This window comes from Alligator mississippiensis, chromosome 16 (assembly GCF_030867095.1).
Source record: "Alligator mississippiensis isolate rAllMis1 chromosome 16, rAllMis1, whole genome shotgun sequence".
Classification (NCBI taxonomy): domain Eukaryota; kingdom Metazoa; phylum Chordata; order Crocodylia; family Alligatoridae; genus Alligator; species Alligator mississippiensis.
In genome coordinates, this window is record NC_081839.1 from 26,127,750 (window position 1) to 26,141,642 (window position 13,893).

Consider the following 13,893-nt stretch of genomic DNA (forward strand, 5'->3'; position numbering starts at 1 on the left):
GATGCTCTAGATGGAGGAGCTGGAAAATTAGGGGGCTAGCAGGGACCCTGGGTTTAACTCCCTGCTCTCCCCCAGGGGAGACCTTGGGCACATCACAGCTTTTCTGTGCATCAGTTCCTCACCAGTCCAATGGGGCTAATGGGGCAGCTCCAGCTCACTGGCGTGATGTGGGGTCTCATACCGCAAAGGCCATGAGGTGCCCAAGTACTCCATTGATGGGGACTTGTTGCGAGAGCGAGAAATTGCGCCCGTCTTGAATTCCAACTCGGTCCAATCCCACTTGTTCTACCTGAACTTCCCTTCCAGTTTGCACCTGGAGCTCCCAGCAAAGACCCCCGTGGTGGTTGCTCCGGGGAGGAGGAGGGTTGTCCTGATGTTTCCATGCCCCCTCCCCTTTCCTCCAGTTGAGCTGGATCTCCAAGGCGGCTCTGGCTTAGACAGGTGGCCCGTGCCTCTGTGCCTTGTGCTCCCCTCATGCTGTAATGCCAGCATCCCAGCTCTTCTCCGCAGCAGCTTGGAGAACAGATGCTGGGTGGGGCACCTGAGCTGCGGAAACGCGCTCTGCTCTGTGTGGAGCCAGTCACACTTCCAGTCAGTTTGGGGACCAGCTGGCAGGATCAAATCCTAGGGATGTGGCGGGCTTCCAAGTTCCTACTGCCTGTGGCTGCTAGCAAAGTAAAAAAAAAAAGAAAGGACCGACAGGCTTGTTGCATCTCGGGCCTGAATGAGCTGTCTTGTGACCGACTGACAGCTGTGACAGCCTGGAGGCAACCTCAGTGGCTACATAAGCTTGGATGCAACCTTGATCTTGGACTGAGTTTCAGCTTGACTAGACAACAAGGTTTCTAGAAAGGACCAGGTCCTGTCTACACTAGCAATCCTGCTGGGGGGCAGGGGGCAGATGTAAAGGCTAGAAGATTGGTGGGAGAATGCCAGAGCCTGGTGGTGCAGACAAGGGCTCTGCTTCAGTTTCCTCATTTAAAAACCTGGACAACTTTTTCCAACTCCCCAGTGAAACTGTGAGCTGCTCAGAGGACGGGGAGTGGGGCTGTGCATGTACGTGCTGAGTGTGCGAGAGGGAGGCATGGACCACAGAAGAGTTGACCAAGTAGAGTAGCTATGGTCCATCTGCCAGGGGCTGTAACTTGCCACGAGCTGATGGGCAGGGGCAGCACGTGCTCTTCCTTATGTGGCGTAGACATCTGTGCTGCAATGCCTGGAACAGAGTCCGAGGTTTAAATGTGGTCAGTAGTCACTGTGTCCTGTAAGTCGAAGGCGAGGGCGAAGCTAATCAAATACAGATGGGTTCTTCTTGGCCAGTGGATTCTGTAGCTGTGCCCCTTCTGCCCCACTCTCAGTGGATCCACAAAGACAGGCAAATATTTTGGATATGCCCATTTTTTTTTTTTTTTTTTTTTGGATTGAAAATGTAATCTGTGTACAAACCAAGAGGCCTCATGAGCCAACAGCTTGGGTTTTTCCAGCTGTGTCCCAGATCTGTCCATAAAGCCCAGTCCCAGATTTTCCCTGACTCAGAACAATAACAGTAAGTTTTTCAGCTGGGAGAGCGGTAGCAACAGCCAGCAATCTTGCACCCCCTTGAAGTCAGCACCTGGGCTGGTGTCCAGCTCCCCCACCTCTAGCTACCCCACTGCCCGGGTATGGAGCAGCAAATCACTGGGCTAAGGCTGGCAGGGGAGTGGAAACTGAGATTTCTTCACCCAATTTGGTTCCACATGGGAACAAAACCCCCACAATTTCAAACTTCTCTATGATGGGAAGTCTTTCAGAGGGAAAGCAATAGCTTTGTTTTTCAGTTTTGATGTTTCAAAAATATATATGCATATATATTCCATAGTCTAGAACAAAGCTACAAAGCTTCTACCCAAAAGTCATTTAAAAAAAATACAGTATTCAAGCAGTTTATTCTGAAAATGTGAAGACGGGCTGTCTCAACCTTGTCAAAACTCCTCCACCTTCCCTTTTTTTAATTTTTTTTCCCCCGCTCCAAATTTAAAAGTTTGGCAGAATGAGCCAGAGTTTGCTAAGTGGTTTAGTTTCGACAGAGCTGCACTCTCAGTGGAAAAGGCTTCCATCAGAGGTCTTCCAGTCAGCTCTGCGTTTAACCTTTCTGGGCCTGGGTTTTTGTTTTTTTTTTATCCTTTCGTTCTTCACTGGACCAGAGGCAGCTCTGAAGCACTTGGAAAGACATCAAAACAGCCTTTGGTGTTTCAAAGCCTAGCAATCACTGGGCAATAGCACCTGGGAGAGCTCCTGTGACATTTCGCCCCACATGAAACATCATGACCCCTTTCCAGGCTGGCTCTGCATCTTCTAACACTCTGGAAACGAGCCTCTGTAATTTGAACTCCACTTCAGGTTCAGTCTCATTCTGGTATGATTCCCGCAGTGAACAAGCAGGGGACTAAGGAAATATTCAAGAGGAAGTATGTGCCAGATTAAATGAAGAACAGAAAATGTGAGGCGAGCTGGGAACACACAGGCAGGCGTGACACATTCAGAAAATGGAAAGAATAAAGACTTTACTGCAAATAATAAAAGCAAATAGGAAACTATCACGGTGCACATAAAACTAACAATTTACCAATGGCTTCTTTGTAGTAAATCATATCTTAGCTGAATCTGAATATGAGCAGCATTGATGTAAGGGGCTGCACAGCTTCCTTTTGGCTGCATGGAGACCAAGGGACTTGATCAAATTAATGAGGACAAAATCAGAGGCACCTGGCTGGTGCAGTGTATGTTCAATGTCTTTGTGCATTTAAAGAAGGTATGTTTGGAGTTTGCTACGTGGCGAACGGGGCTGGCGATCCCAGTCAAATCTATCCCACAAATACCATGGGTCTGATTCTGGTATATACTTGCCACATAGGTGGTGTGGTCCAGGGAAAGGGGCACTATCCTGGGACTGGGGTGAACAGGACTAGAACCCAACTCTGTCATTGAACTGTACGCTGGTACTAAATCGAGAGAGACTGGACTGGACACTGGACTCTGCATCAAGAGACCTGGTTTCTAGTCCCAGTTCAGCAAATGAGACCCTGGTTGGTCCCTTTCCCTCCCATTGTTTACCTGCCTATTCTATTTAGACAGTAAAAGGTTTGAGATGGGACTAGTCTCTTGCTAGGACTACATACTGTGTCTACTGCAATATCCTCACTGTTTTATTGTACTGCAAGTAATACAATTGGGTATGTACTGTACAGTGTGAATGGTCCCCGTGGAGTTGAGGCTTGGATGGTCGCATGGGTGAGCAAGGATATCAGAATGTGGCCCCTTGGGATCTGTATTAGAGTTGACCAAAATATTTCACTGAAATAATTCCCTTCTTGCTCCCACACAGTGAATTTTCAGACTAAAGTGAAAAGTTTTGATGAAATCGAAAACTAAACTTACAGTATTTGCAAAATAAATAAATTAAAAAAATAAAAGTGTGTGTGTGTGTATATATATATATATTAGTGTGTGTGTGTTTTCTTTTGCTAAACAGTTTTGCGTATGTCCAAAAAGCAAAGTTTATTTCTAGTAATTTTTTTTCCTTCTGAAAAATTCTACTTTTGCAAAATAATTAGAAGAACAACTTTTTAGTTCAAATAGCCAGTTCAAAATTATTTCTCAAGCAGCTCTCTGTTTCTGTGCCCCAGGCCCCAGCAAATTCTGAAGAGATGCACCTCTCTGCACTGCCATTTTTCTATCTGTGGAAGAGACTGTGGTGGTTGAAGAACTACTCGTGTGAGCAAAGTTGCGCATGTGATGAAGCATTTGTGGCGATTATGGCAGTGGCCATAAGTGATGAAGAGATCTGTTGTGAGTCCTCAAATCTATCCCATAATTGACTGAATGGGCTTTTCACCATCACGTGAAAATATGTCCCATTTGCTCATTTCCAATCTTCATGTGCTACATAAAATGCACACAAAAAGTGAGGTAGCTTTGCTCATGAGCATGTTCAGCACTGAGAGCCTGAAAGCAGCAGGTAGGTATTAGGACAGAGGTGGGCAAAATGCGGCCCGCGGGCCAGATGAGGCCCACCAGGCCATTCTATCCAGCCCGCAGGGCCCCTAAAAAATGTAGAAAATTAATATTTATCTGCTCTTAGCTGCCTGCCATGTGGCCCTCGAGGGCTTGCCAAAACTCATTAAGCAGCTCTTCGCCCAAAATAATTGCCCGCCCCTGTATTAGGAGCAGGAACGTATTGGGAGCAGAAGCAAGCAGGCAAGGTTTTCAGGGGAGCTCTCACCAGCGCTTACCAACACAGTTCTACTTTTTTGATAGTCTCTTCTAGTGCTTTTCATTATGATTTTTCACTCCTTAAATCATATTTAAGAACAGTCTCCCTAAACTGCAAGCATTATTTAAAATAAAAATCTTTGATAATTACCATTATTAAGAAAAAGTAGGGGGAGGGGGTGGGAAGAAAATTCCCCGAAGGTCAAACCAGTCTCCTCTTTACATGGGTTGAAATAAATTGCTCATTTCAAGTCTATTCATAGAATGGGGAAGACCTTTTTAATGGAGAAATGATCATTATAGAAGTGCTGGGTCATTAATTACATTAGCTTCTTCTACTTGCTGCCATGAGTCATTTTTATAAAGAAGCCAAGATGATGTGGAGAGATAATGCAATAAAAACATCTGTGTTAAAATGCTCTGTGCTCATTTCTATCTATAGGCCAGAACCGCAGCTGATATGAATGTTTGTAGCTCCGTGAAAATCAATACCTTCAGACTGGCTGATGGTCTGGCTTCTATATATTTAGTCATTGGAGAGGTATTGGTAGCATTTTCCATGTTGAGCCTCATAAATTTTGAGCTTTAATTGACTCTGAAGGCCTGATTCTGCTGCTTGTCTTATTGGTGTAAATCAGGGACAACTCTACTGAAATCCATGCCATGATATTGGTGTGAGATCAGGATCTCCTCCTCTGAGCCTTATTTACTGCTCAAAGCCACCTGCGCCAAGAGATAAAGCAGCTGCTATCTCTCTCGCTTTAAACGTGACATTCAGCCAGTCATATTCCTGGTTTCCCCTCATCACGTTTAGATGCTTGTTGATTTTTATTTTATTTTTTTTCCTAAATGTCAAAAGAGTTTTTAAATTGCATTTGAATTCTCCTGCCAACCCTTCCTTCGCAGCTCTGTCACCTCTCTCCTCGCTCTCCAGCGAGCTCTGTCTGCCATGCGCTGGAGAAATGCTGTTGACACTCTGCCATCTATTAAACTGGGAAAGAATAAATCATCCCTCTGTTTTATTTACAAGAAGAGCTTTTGTCATTGTGATTTACCTCCCCAAAGAACATAGATTCTGTTCTGGATGCATCAGTGCTGCTTCAGAGGCACCAGTTTTACTCTTCTACTGTACTAGCCCCTCTTCCGTCAGGGGCAATCATGGGTGTCTTGATTTTTTCCTATATTTGAACCACATTGAAAGGTCCCATCAGGAGTGCTAACTCTCTTTATGTAGGCAGAGGAGAGGGGACTAGTTGGGACTTGGCACTCTTGAGTTTTTTCACTTGCCTACTGGGTGCAGGGCCGGACACATGCATGGGCAAACTGGGCAGCCACCTGGGGCCTGGACAGAAAGGGAACCCAAAAATGGTAATCTTTTTCCATTGTCCAATTATTATTATCATTATCTCTGAAGTGGGGCCCAATAATAAAAGCTTCCCCAGGGCCTCCAGAAGTCTAGGTATGGTGCTGACTGGGTGACCCTAACCACTCACTTCCCCATCCCACCTCATTGCCACTCACTTCCCCATCCCCACTCAGTCTTCTCTATTTAACACAGTGTGGCCTCAATTCTCATCTGTCTTTGAGAGTGAAAGGTCTGACCAGAGCCACTAGGTCCCTGGATCAGCTACTTGTCAAGTTAGGGGGACCTGGGCAGAAATCTGCCCATCGTGCAAGCTCTGTTGAAGCAGAAAAGGGTCAGTATGTGTGGGTGGCCTGGCCAACTGGGTGTTCAGAAGACCGTTGTCATTCAGGATGATGGGAGGAGCTCTGGACTTGTTCTGCGCCTTCCTCTTCCATTGTAACTCAGCATTTGGATAATAAATATTTGAGAAGGAAAGCCTCCTCCCTTTGCAAAATCCATTCAATCAGGTTAATGAGGGGAACTGCCTTCACCTTCAAGTCTGGCTGTGTTCCCTTTCCCCTGTCCTCGTGGTGACTGCATTGTGTGGAAGGGAGGCAGAAGGATTTACTTTCAAAGTTGGATCTTCCAGAGCAATCCCTACCAATGCCTGGATGAGCGGCAGGAGCTTTCTTTGAAGCTGTCTGAGATCCGCCTCTACCTGTTCTCTTTTTGGGTTAAGGGTCTCCTGTGGGATCCTGTGCAGGAATTGATAGTGTCAGAGCTAAGGAGGTTATGTGATTTCTTTCCCTCCCTCGTACTAGCCAGTGTAAGGAAGGGCGGTGATGCTGTTTCGGGTAGCCATGGAAGTGCACTGTCGGTTCATCTCTTCTTAAGAGCTGCAAGCTAAATTTATTCTAAGTTTTAACTTCCAAGGGTGGTTGCTAATGCCTATTCCAGGTGGGTCTGTCTAATCCATTGGTGGGCAAATGGCAGCCCACGAGCCAGATGTGTCCTGCCGGGCCATTCTATCTGGCCTGTGGGGCCCCTAAAATTTTTAGAAAATTAATACTTATCTGCCCCTGGCTATCTGTCATGCAGCCCTAAATGGGTTGCCAAAACCCAGTAAGTGGCCCTCCGCCCGAAATAATTGTCCACCCCTGATCTAATCTATCCAGTTCCTCCTTCTCCCAAAGGCTTCATGCAAAATCTGTTCCAAGATTTTTTTCTCCCAAAGATTTCTGCCTGGGACTCCTTTCAATAATCACAACACTCCACGTAGGTCTGGAGCTATGAGCAGACAGAGGAAGCCTTCTCCTTTTTATGGCAAGGCGAGGATATTTCAGTAGCAGGTGCTTGTCCGTTTGCCCATGATTGTACCCTGCTCCTAGGTTATAGGTTTGACAGTGATGGAGTCATTATGAGAGCTGTCTCTTTCCTTGAGGGGAAACCAATGGTTTGCTTAAGCCCGTGCTGACCACGATGAACCACACGCTCAGCTGGCATAAATCAGCATTACCCCATTAACTTCAAAGATGCTGCTCAGACTTGGATCAGCCAAGGATTTGTCCCAAAGGTTAGTAATGACATCCTACCCATCATCCACCCTTCTCAAAAACATAATGGTAAGAGGGGAGGCTGGTAGAGAGTCAGTGAGTGTATGTAAGGAGAAGAGGCACTAGAGATGTTGTGTTGGGGGACAGATGCCAAGCTGGAAGAACTTTGCTGGGAAGAAGGAAATCAAATGAAAGGACAATGGAAAGGGGTAATTGGGTTTTGTTAATCAGCATAACTTTGAATGCAGTGAGCTGGTGGTGCTGGGGGAGGCAAGGTCTGTAAAAAGGCAGCTGTGCCGGTGGACCCCAGTCCTATCTGGTGACAAAAGTATTAGTACTCCATCTCGGGGCTCTCTGCCTGGCTGACATGCCACCTCCTCACAGCTGGGTTCGGATCAAAATGGCTTGGCAGCTGGCATGCCAGGGTTTTGGTTCTAGTGGTCTTGCCAGCTTAGATTAAAAAATGTTTGCACTGGAAGGACTCCAGGTTATCGGGCCTGTGTGAAGCGGCTAGTATTCTCTTCAGATTCGGCTGATTCGGTGGACAGTGATTCGATTCAGAGGTTCGAATCACTGTCCTGATTCAATTCGGCCGAAGCTGATTCGGAGATTTGGCTGCTGCCGAATCTCTGAATGAGCCAGGCCCAGCCTGCCCCAGCTCCTGGCGCTGGGTGCTGCCAGGTCGGGGCCCCCACGGTCCCGCCCCAGTACCGGGGACTGCCTGATTCATCAAAGCTCTCCAAATCTTTTCCAATTGATTCTGACCTTTAAATTGGTCCCCTGAGTCGATTCAGCTTTGGAGATGCGGCCACCGAATCGGACCACATGTCCTCCGAATCAAATCACCACCCGAAGCCTCGCTCAGCCCTACAGGTTATCTGTGGTCACCACGTGATGCCAGAAGCTAGCGTTGGGGGCTGTTGTTATTTCATAGACTGTCCAGGATGATGGGCTGTATGCTTGGAGAGGCTGACGGCGGCAATGGCTTCTGGGATGGGAAGAGAATGACCTGAGTTTTCTTTCCATACTCGAAAGCCCCGGGGCTGGGTAGAGTACTCTGGCACTTTGGCAACAACTATAAACGTACTGTGTCTAATCACATGTGGAAAGACTTTGCTATCAAAACTTCAGCTCTTCACCGCATAATTACTGCTTGCCCGCTGCATCGGTTACAATGAGCAATGAAGATGTAATCGTTGCTGTTATTTGTGCCCCTCAGCTCCAGCTGTTAAAACAATTCCTTCTTCACAGACCTGCCAATTTCATGGCTCTAGCGAGTGCCCACTGCTCCCCGGCCCTCCCTCGCCTTCCAAATCCCGCGAATTAGAGCCGCGCGCCGGAATCCCCGTGAAAGCAGCCTATTTCCTGCATGACTCGTGTGAAATTGGGAAGATAATGTTTTCAGAGCTGCTGGTGCCGTGATTGCATGTTTGTTTGAAATGACAGTTAATGTTTTGTCTCTGTTTCATTAGGGAGCTTCGCTGATCTCTGCGTTATTAACTAACGGCAGCGCTCTCTGCATATAAACATTATTCCGCAGAGACACTCCAAGGAGCACTTGAAGGCACGGGAGGTGGGGAGAGGAGAGGGAAAGGGTGTTTTTCAATGGAAGGATGAGCTGGGAAAGATTCTCGCTAGATTAGGAACTCGGTGGAGAAATGCCTTTTTTATGTTGAGATCCATTAACGGCAAATGGGAAAACAGAGAGGCGGAAAGCTCTGGTACAGAGCATCAGGCAGTCCTGTAGTGCTCAAGCCAGGCACTGGAGCTCAAGGACCACCCCTGGGAAGCTGGTCTGGCACTAGAGAGGAGAGGATGAGGGGAAATCTGGGAGCTGTACGCTCCTGGGCATGGGAAGGAAGAGGTCTGACTTTGGTGCGCATCCTGAACTCGAGCCCCATATGCAGCTCGGGGAAGGAGATCCACGGCAGCGTCCAGTCTGAGTGCCATCCTTGCACCAGAGACTGTTGCTCTTGCCCTTTGCAGTATAGGATCACTCTTGACTCCCACGGTAAGGAGCTGATTCTCGGCTGCTGCCAGCTGCCATTGCTTCATTGGAGAATTATCCTTCGCTCTCCAGGGGCACCGTGTGTATTAATTTGTGCAGTGCTCAGTAAGGGCCATCACGCTCTCAACAATAGATGACTAACAAACCTGGGGCATGCATATTAGGAGGGCCAATATAATCAACCCACTATTCTCCCACCTACAGTTGTACACCACAGACTACCACAGCACAGGGGGTCTTGTCCTGTGTGCACGTGTGTGCACGAGGCCCATTCTAGGCTTGCAAGCTGGGTTCAGGTGTCCTCCCACTCCCCCTAATCATCTCCCAGGCAGCCCTGAATCTTGTGGAAGTTTGAAAATGGCTTCTCAGACAGGGGTGTGAGGAACACATGGATAAAAGGATCCTAAAATCAATGGGTGGGGAGGGGAGGATTAGCTTAAGGAAGTTAGAGACTTGGAGGAACAGGCAAAGAAAGTGAGCTGGACACCCGCCCCCAGCTCAGAAATCCCCTACTCTCTTTTGATGACCTGTTTCTGTTTCAGTGCTGGCTTTTCAATTAGCAGTAATTAGACAGAAAATTGTCACCAAGCTGTGGGGCTTACACTTCAGCTCATGCCAGGGGCATGTTCTCAATGCTGTGGCAGGTGGGATCACGGACAAATTTTCCTACAACTGCATTAAGCTGTCTAATTTCAGTAATACCATCTGAAGCAGGCCCTGTCTCCTTCTAATACCCCTCAAATCGCTCCATTAGTACTCTCATCTTAATTCCAGGTCATCGGTGTCCCACTGCCAGGGCTTCCTGAGGCCATGCTGCACCAGGGAAATGTTATTACTTAATTAAAGCACCGCTTCTCAGTGCATCTCAGCCAGTCATTAAATGAAACCTCACCAAGAGCCAAACGAAACCTCCTGTGATGGAAATGCGCTGCTCGGAGTCTGATAAGGAGGCAAATGTGGTCAAACCACCTGCACCAAGATGGGAATCAGCGTGGACTTACGATTGCAGCTTGTTGCTAGAGGGATGGTGAGAGTGGATGACAAATCTTAGCTTGCCTCTGCTCTTGGTTTTGTTGTGTTGCCCTTTGTGTCAGATGTTGGAAGCAAAACCCACAGCACTCTGGGGAAGGGGATGGAGCTGCAATGACAGTCTCACTAACTGCTCTGTGTGGCCTGCATGGACCTAATCCGAATGCATCCTCCAACTTGGTAATACCATCCCATCCCTGGTCAAGCGAAGGGAAACAATAATTGCTGCTAATTGTGAGAGAAAAAGTGGGAAGACACAGAGAAATAGTGCTAAAGAGCAGGAAGTGGGGGATCCCAAGGGGGAGAAAGGTTAAGGCTGAGAGGACAAATGTATTTTCCCTTGTGCTCTTGCACTCTGGCTCCCAGCTGAGACCAGAAGCAGAGCTGTCCATACATCATGCAGGGAGCCATTCTCCCTGTATTCCCAGTCTCACCATAATGGGGAGGACTGGGATGACATCCAGGAAGTCTGTCCTTGCCAAGTGTGCAGGGCTCTAGACAAGGAGGCATGCAGAGGTGGCTGACTCCAGCTCCTTCCCTACCTGCGATACCCCTGGATGAGCCAGATGGTACCACTCCTGGGAAACCGAGGCAGAACGCATCTGCCCAGGCCAAAGTGCTGCAGCTAGCCTGGGGCTTGGATGAGCATCTCAACCTCTGTGGCTGGAGTTTGGCCTGCCCATTGCTGCTCCCCGGCTTGGGTTTGATTTGCCTTCAGTGCTGCCTGGCATCGTTGCTGGCTGCATCTCTTTTGCTGTCTCTGAACTAGCTTGATTGAGCCTGGCTGAGGCACTAGATTGCACACATGGGCACGGGGAGCAGAAGGTCTTTTAATGACTTTTCGGCAGAGCCTCCCTGATCCAGTCTCCTGCTCCCAGTATTTAGCATATGCTTCGTTTTCACTCTGTCGACTGAAGGGCAAACATGTTCTGAGCACTGATGCTCGTGGGTTTACTCCAAAGCAGCTGAAGCATTGGGCTTCATGAATGGCACGTTCCTGCATGACCGAGTGCATTGACTTGGGGCTATAAGACGCTATCCATGGATGTTGCATGCTGATAGGCCCCTAGCAACCATGGCACTTCTGGAAGCATGACGGCAACAACGCAAATGGAGTCAGATGGATCAGGAGTTATAGCACCAGCCAAGGATACAGGCCATCTGGGCTTAAATCCTAGCTCCTCCATAGACGTCTTGTGCGACTGTGTGCAAGTCACTTAAAGCCCAGAACAACAAAGGTAGTTAAGCATCAAGGCCCATTGCCTTTGCTGCTAGTTAGGCACTAAATAGTATACCCGTGTAGCTCTGGGCCTTAGTCTTCTCTGGGTCAGATCCCTAAAGATATTTAGATCTTTAAGTCCCACCAGAATCAATAGCACTTCAAAATGCTGACTGTCTGTAAAATGTAGATAACTATTGCTGCCCTACTATGCAGTGGCGAGATGCTTGGATAAGGTAATAGGCACCTTACAGTTCCCCAGGGGAGTAGGCGCATTGCAATTACACTTACTGTCGCACTAAGGAGAAGTCAAAGAAGTGTTGGAAATGCTGAAAATCACCACTGCTGTCAGGTCTCCGTGTTGATGGCTGCTAGCATGAGGCCAAGGAAGTCCTGCAGCAGGGAAACAGAACCCCCTTTGTAACAAGGGGGCTGTCCCCTTAAGGGCCAAAGATGGGGAAGAAGGCCCATGCCATACATACAGCACTGATTTTGTCTCTGAAGGTGTGGGGTGTGCTTTAGTTTAGGCCTGAGGCATGCTGGTGGGAGGATATGGGTGAGCTTGGCCTGACATCTCTGGGCTCTCTCTGTGCTATGAATGAATGAGAGACTTTGCTGTCATGGAGCATGAATCTGACATTTTACACCAGCAGGAAACATTTGGCTCATGACAAAGGGAAGCAGCTCCTGCCTTGTAGGGAACCCAAATGGCTCCAAAATGTCTTCCGGGGAAATCTTTCCTGCCTTAGCACATGTGGGTCATTATAACAGAGCTGATAGCACCGCCCGGTCTTATGTGCTGATGTCTCCCATCATCAGATCCTGTGTGGAGTTGCTTTTATTTCTGCCAGACTTGAACTACTTGGTCCAAAACTTTCCAGCCTGGGCCTATTTTGGGGGAAGCTCTTAGATGAAAACTATTTCTGTGAATGAGAATGTGGAGCGAAAGAACCTGTTTTGCCCATGTGAAAGGGGGAAAAAGCACTTATAAGCTCAGTGCCTCTATGTCTGAAAAGTGCCAAATCTCAGCCCTGTGACATCCCAATGTTAAGGGCATGTAGGAGTCCATGTGTATGGGTGGCTGGGAGCGCTGGAGGTTGGTCTATATGGCTACTCACCCTATGGGAGCTGGTCGGTTGACACGATGACCTCCTTCCTCCCCCTCAGCCCTGTTTGCTTTTTAAAAACGCCCAGGTAATTACATGTGCAATGTGCTTCGAAGTAACTTGATGGTTGTAGAAGTTGGGGGAAGTGCCTGATCTCATGCTCCCTGCGCTTCTTAATTCAGGCTTCAGGTGCATCTGCATGATGATAGCACTTCAGTATCTGATCTCTTGTATGTTGACAGCGGGACCCTAGTTCGCCTGGCTGGAAGTGCTGTGTTTGGTTCAGCTTTAGCACAGACCTGGCCCTCTGTCCATCTGCATTTGTGTCAAGTGGCACGCGATGCAGCAAATGGCGCCAAGCAAAACTTCGGAAGGAAGCGCGCAGTCCAAAACGCATTAGCTAGTTCAGTAGCTGGAGAGCCAGAGAGCACCATGGAGTCTCCTGGTGTCCTGCAGCCTCAATAGAGAGTCCCTCCGGCAATCATCGCTACCATGTTGTTCCTCTTCTTCACCGGAAGAGAAACGCCAACGATGACAACACCACGGGGTTCTCCATCCATAAGGCAAGGCAATTAGCTGACTCCATCTGCAGCGGAGGAATGAAGTGTAAATGCCTTCTTCCTCGGTGTGTGTCGGCCAATTACAAAGTGGAAGAATGGTGAGAGAAAATGAAAATGGAAAGGAGCTGACAGCCCATGGAGAGGTATTTCAGTTCCAGCACAAAACATTTGGTGGTAATTATAGAATAACCCTCATTTAAATGCAAATAAGCCTGTAATTAAGATAAGGGCCCCGTCATTTGCCAGTGCCCCCCTCCCCCCTTTCCTTCTGCAATTATGGGTTCTGAGACATTCCCCATTTTTTTGATGAGCTGCCACTATGTTTGAGGACTGTAATGACAAGGAGAAAAATGTCTGCGTGTGAGGGAGGAGGGGAAATGGGCAGTTTGAGGGTTGCCAAGGAAGGAAATTGTCCTGCTGCACTTTCTGCTCTTCCCAGCCAAAAACCAGGCACCCCTTGGAAAGAGGCCAAGCAAGATCTGGATTTCTAATTTGACTTTAAGGGAGGCTGCAAGGTGGATCTGGGCTGTGCAGATTGGGCTGTATCTTGTCTGGATACTGTTATGAGATGAGACTCTCCCTGAAGCGGTCCATGCGGCACAGAGTTTGGAGTCTGTGCTTCATATAGAGGGACCAGAGGCAGAGCACTGCAGCAGACATCCCCAGGGGCAGGTTTAGGACCCAGCCTTCACTACTAGTTCCTGGTCCTCAAACCAGGTACTGGCATCCAGACACCCTGCTTCCAGGGAGTATGTGGACTTGAAGGCTGGAGGACCTTCTTCTGGCCATGTGGTACAGTAAGCAGTTCCTTTACCACATACC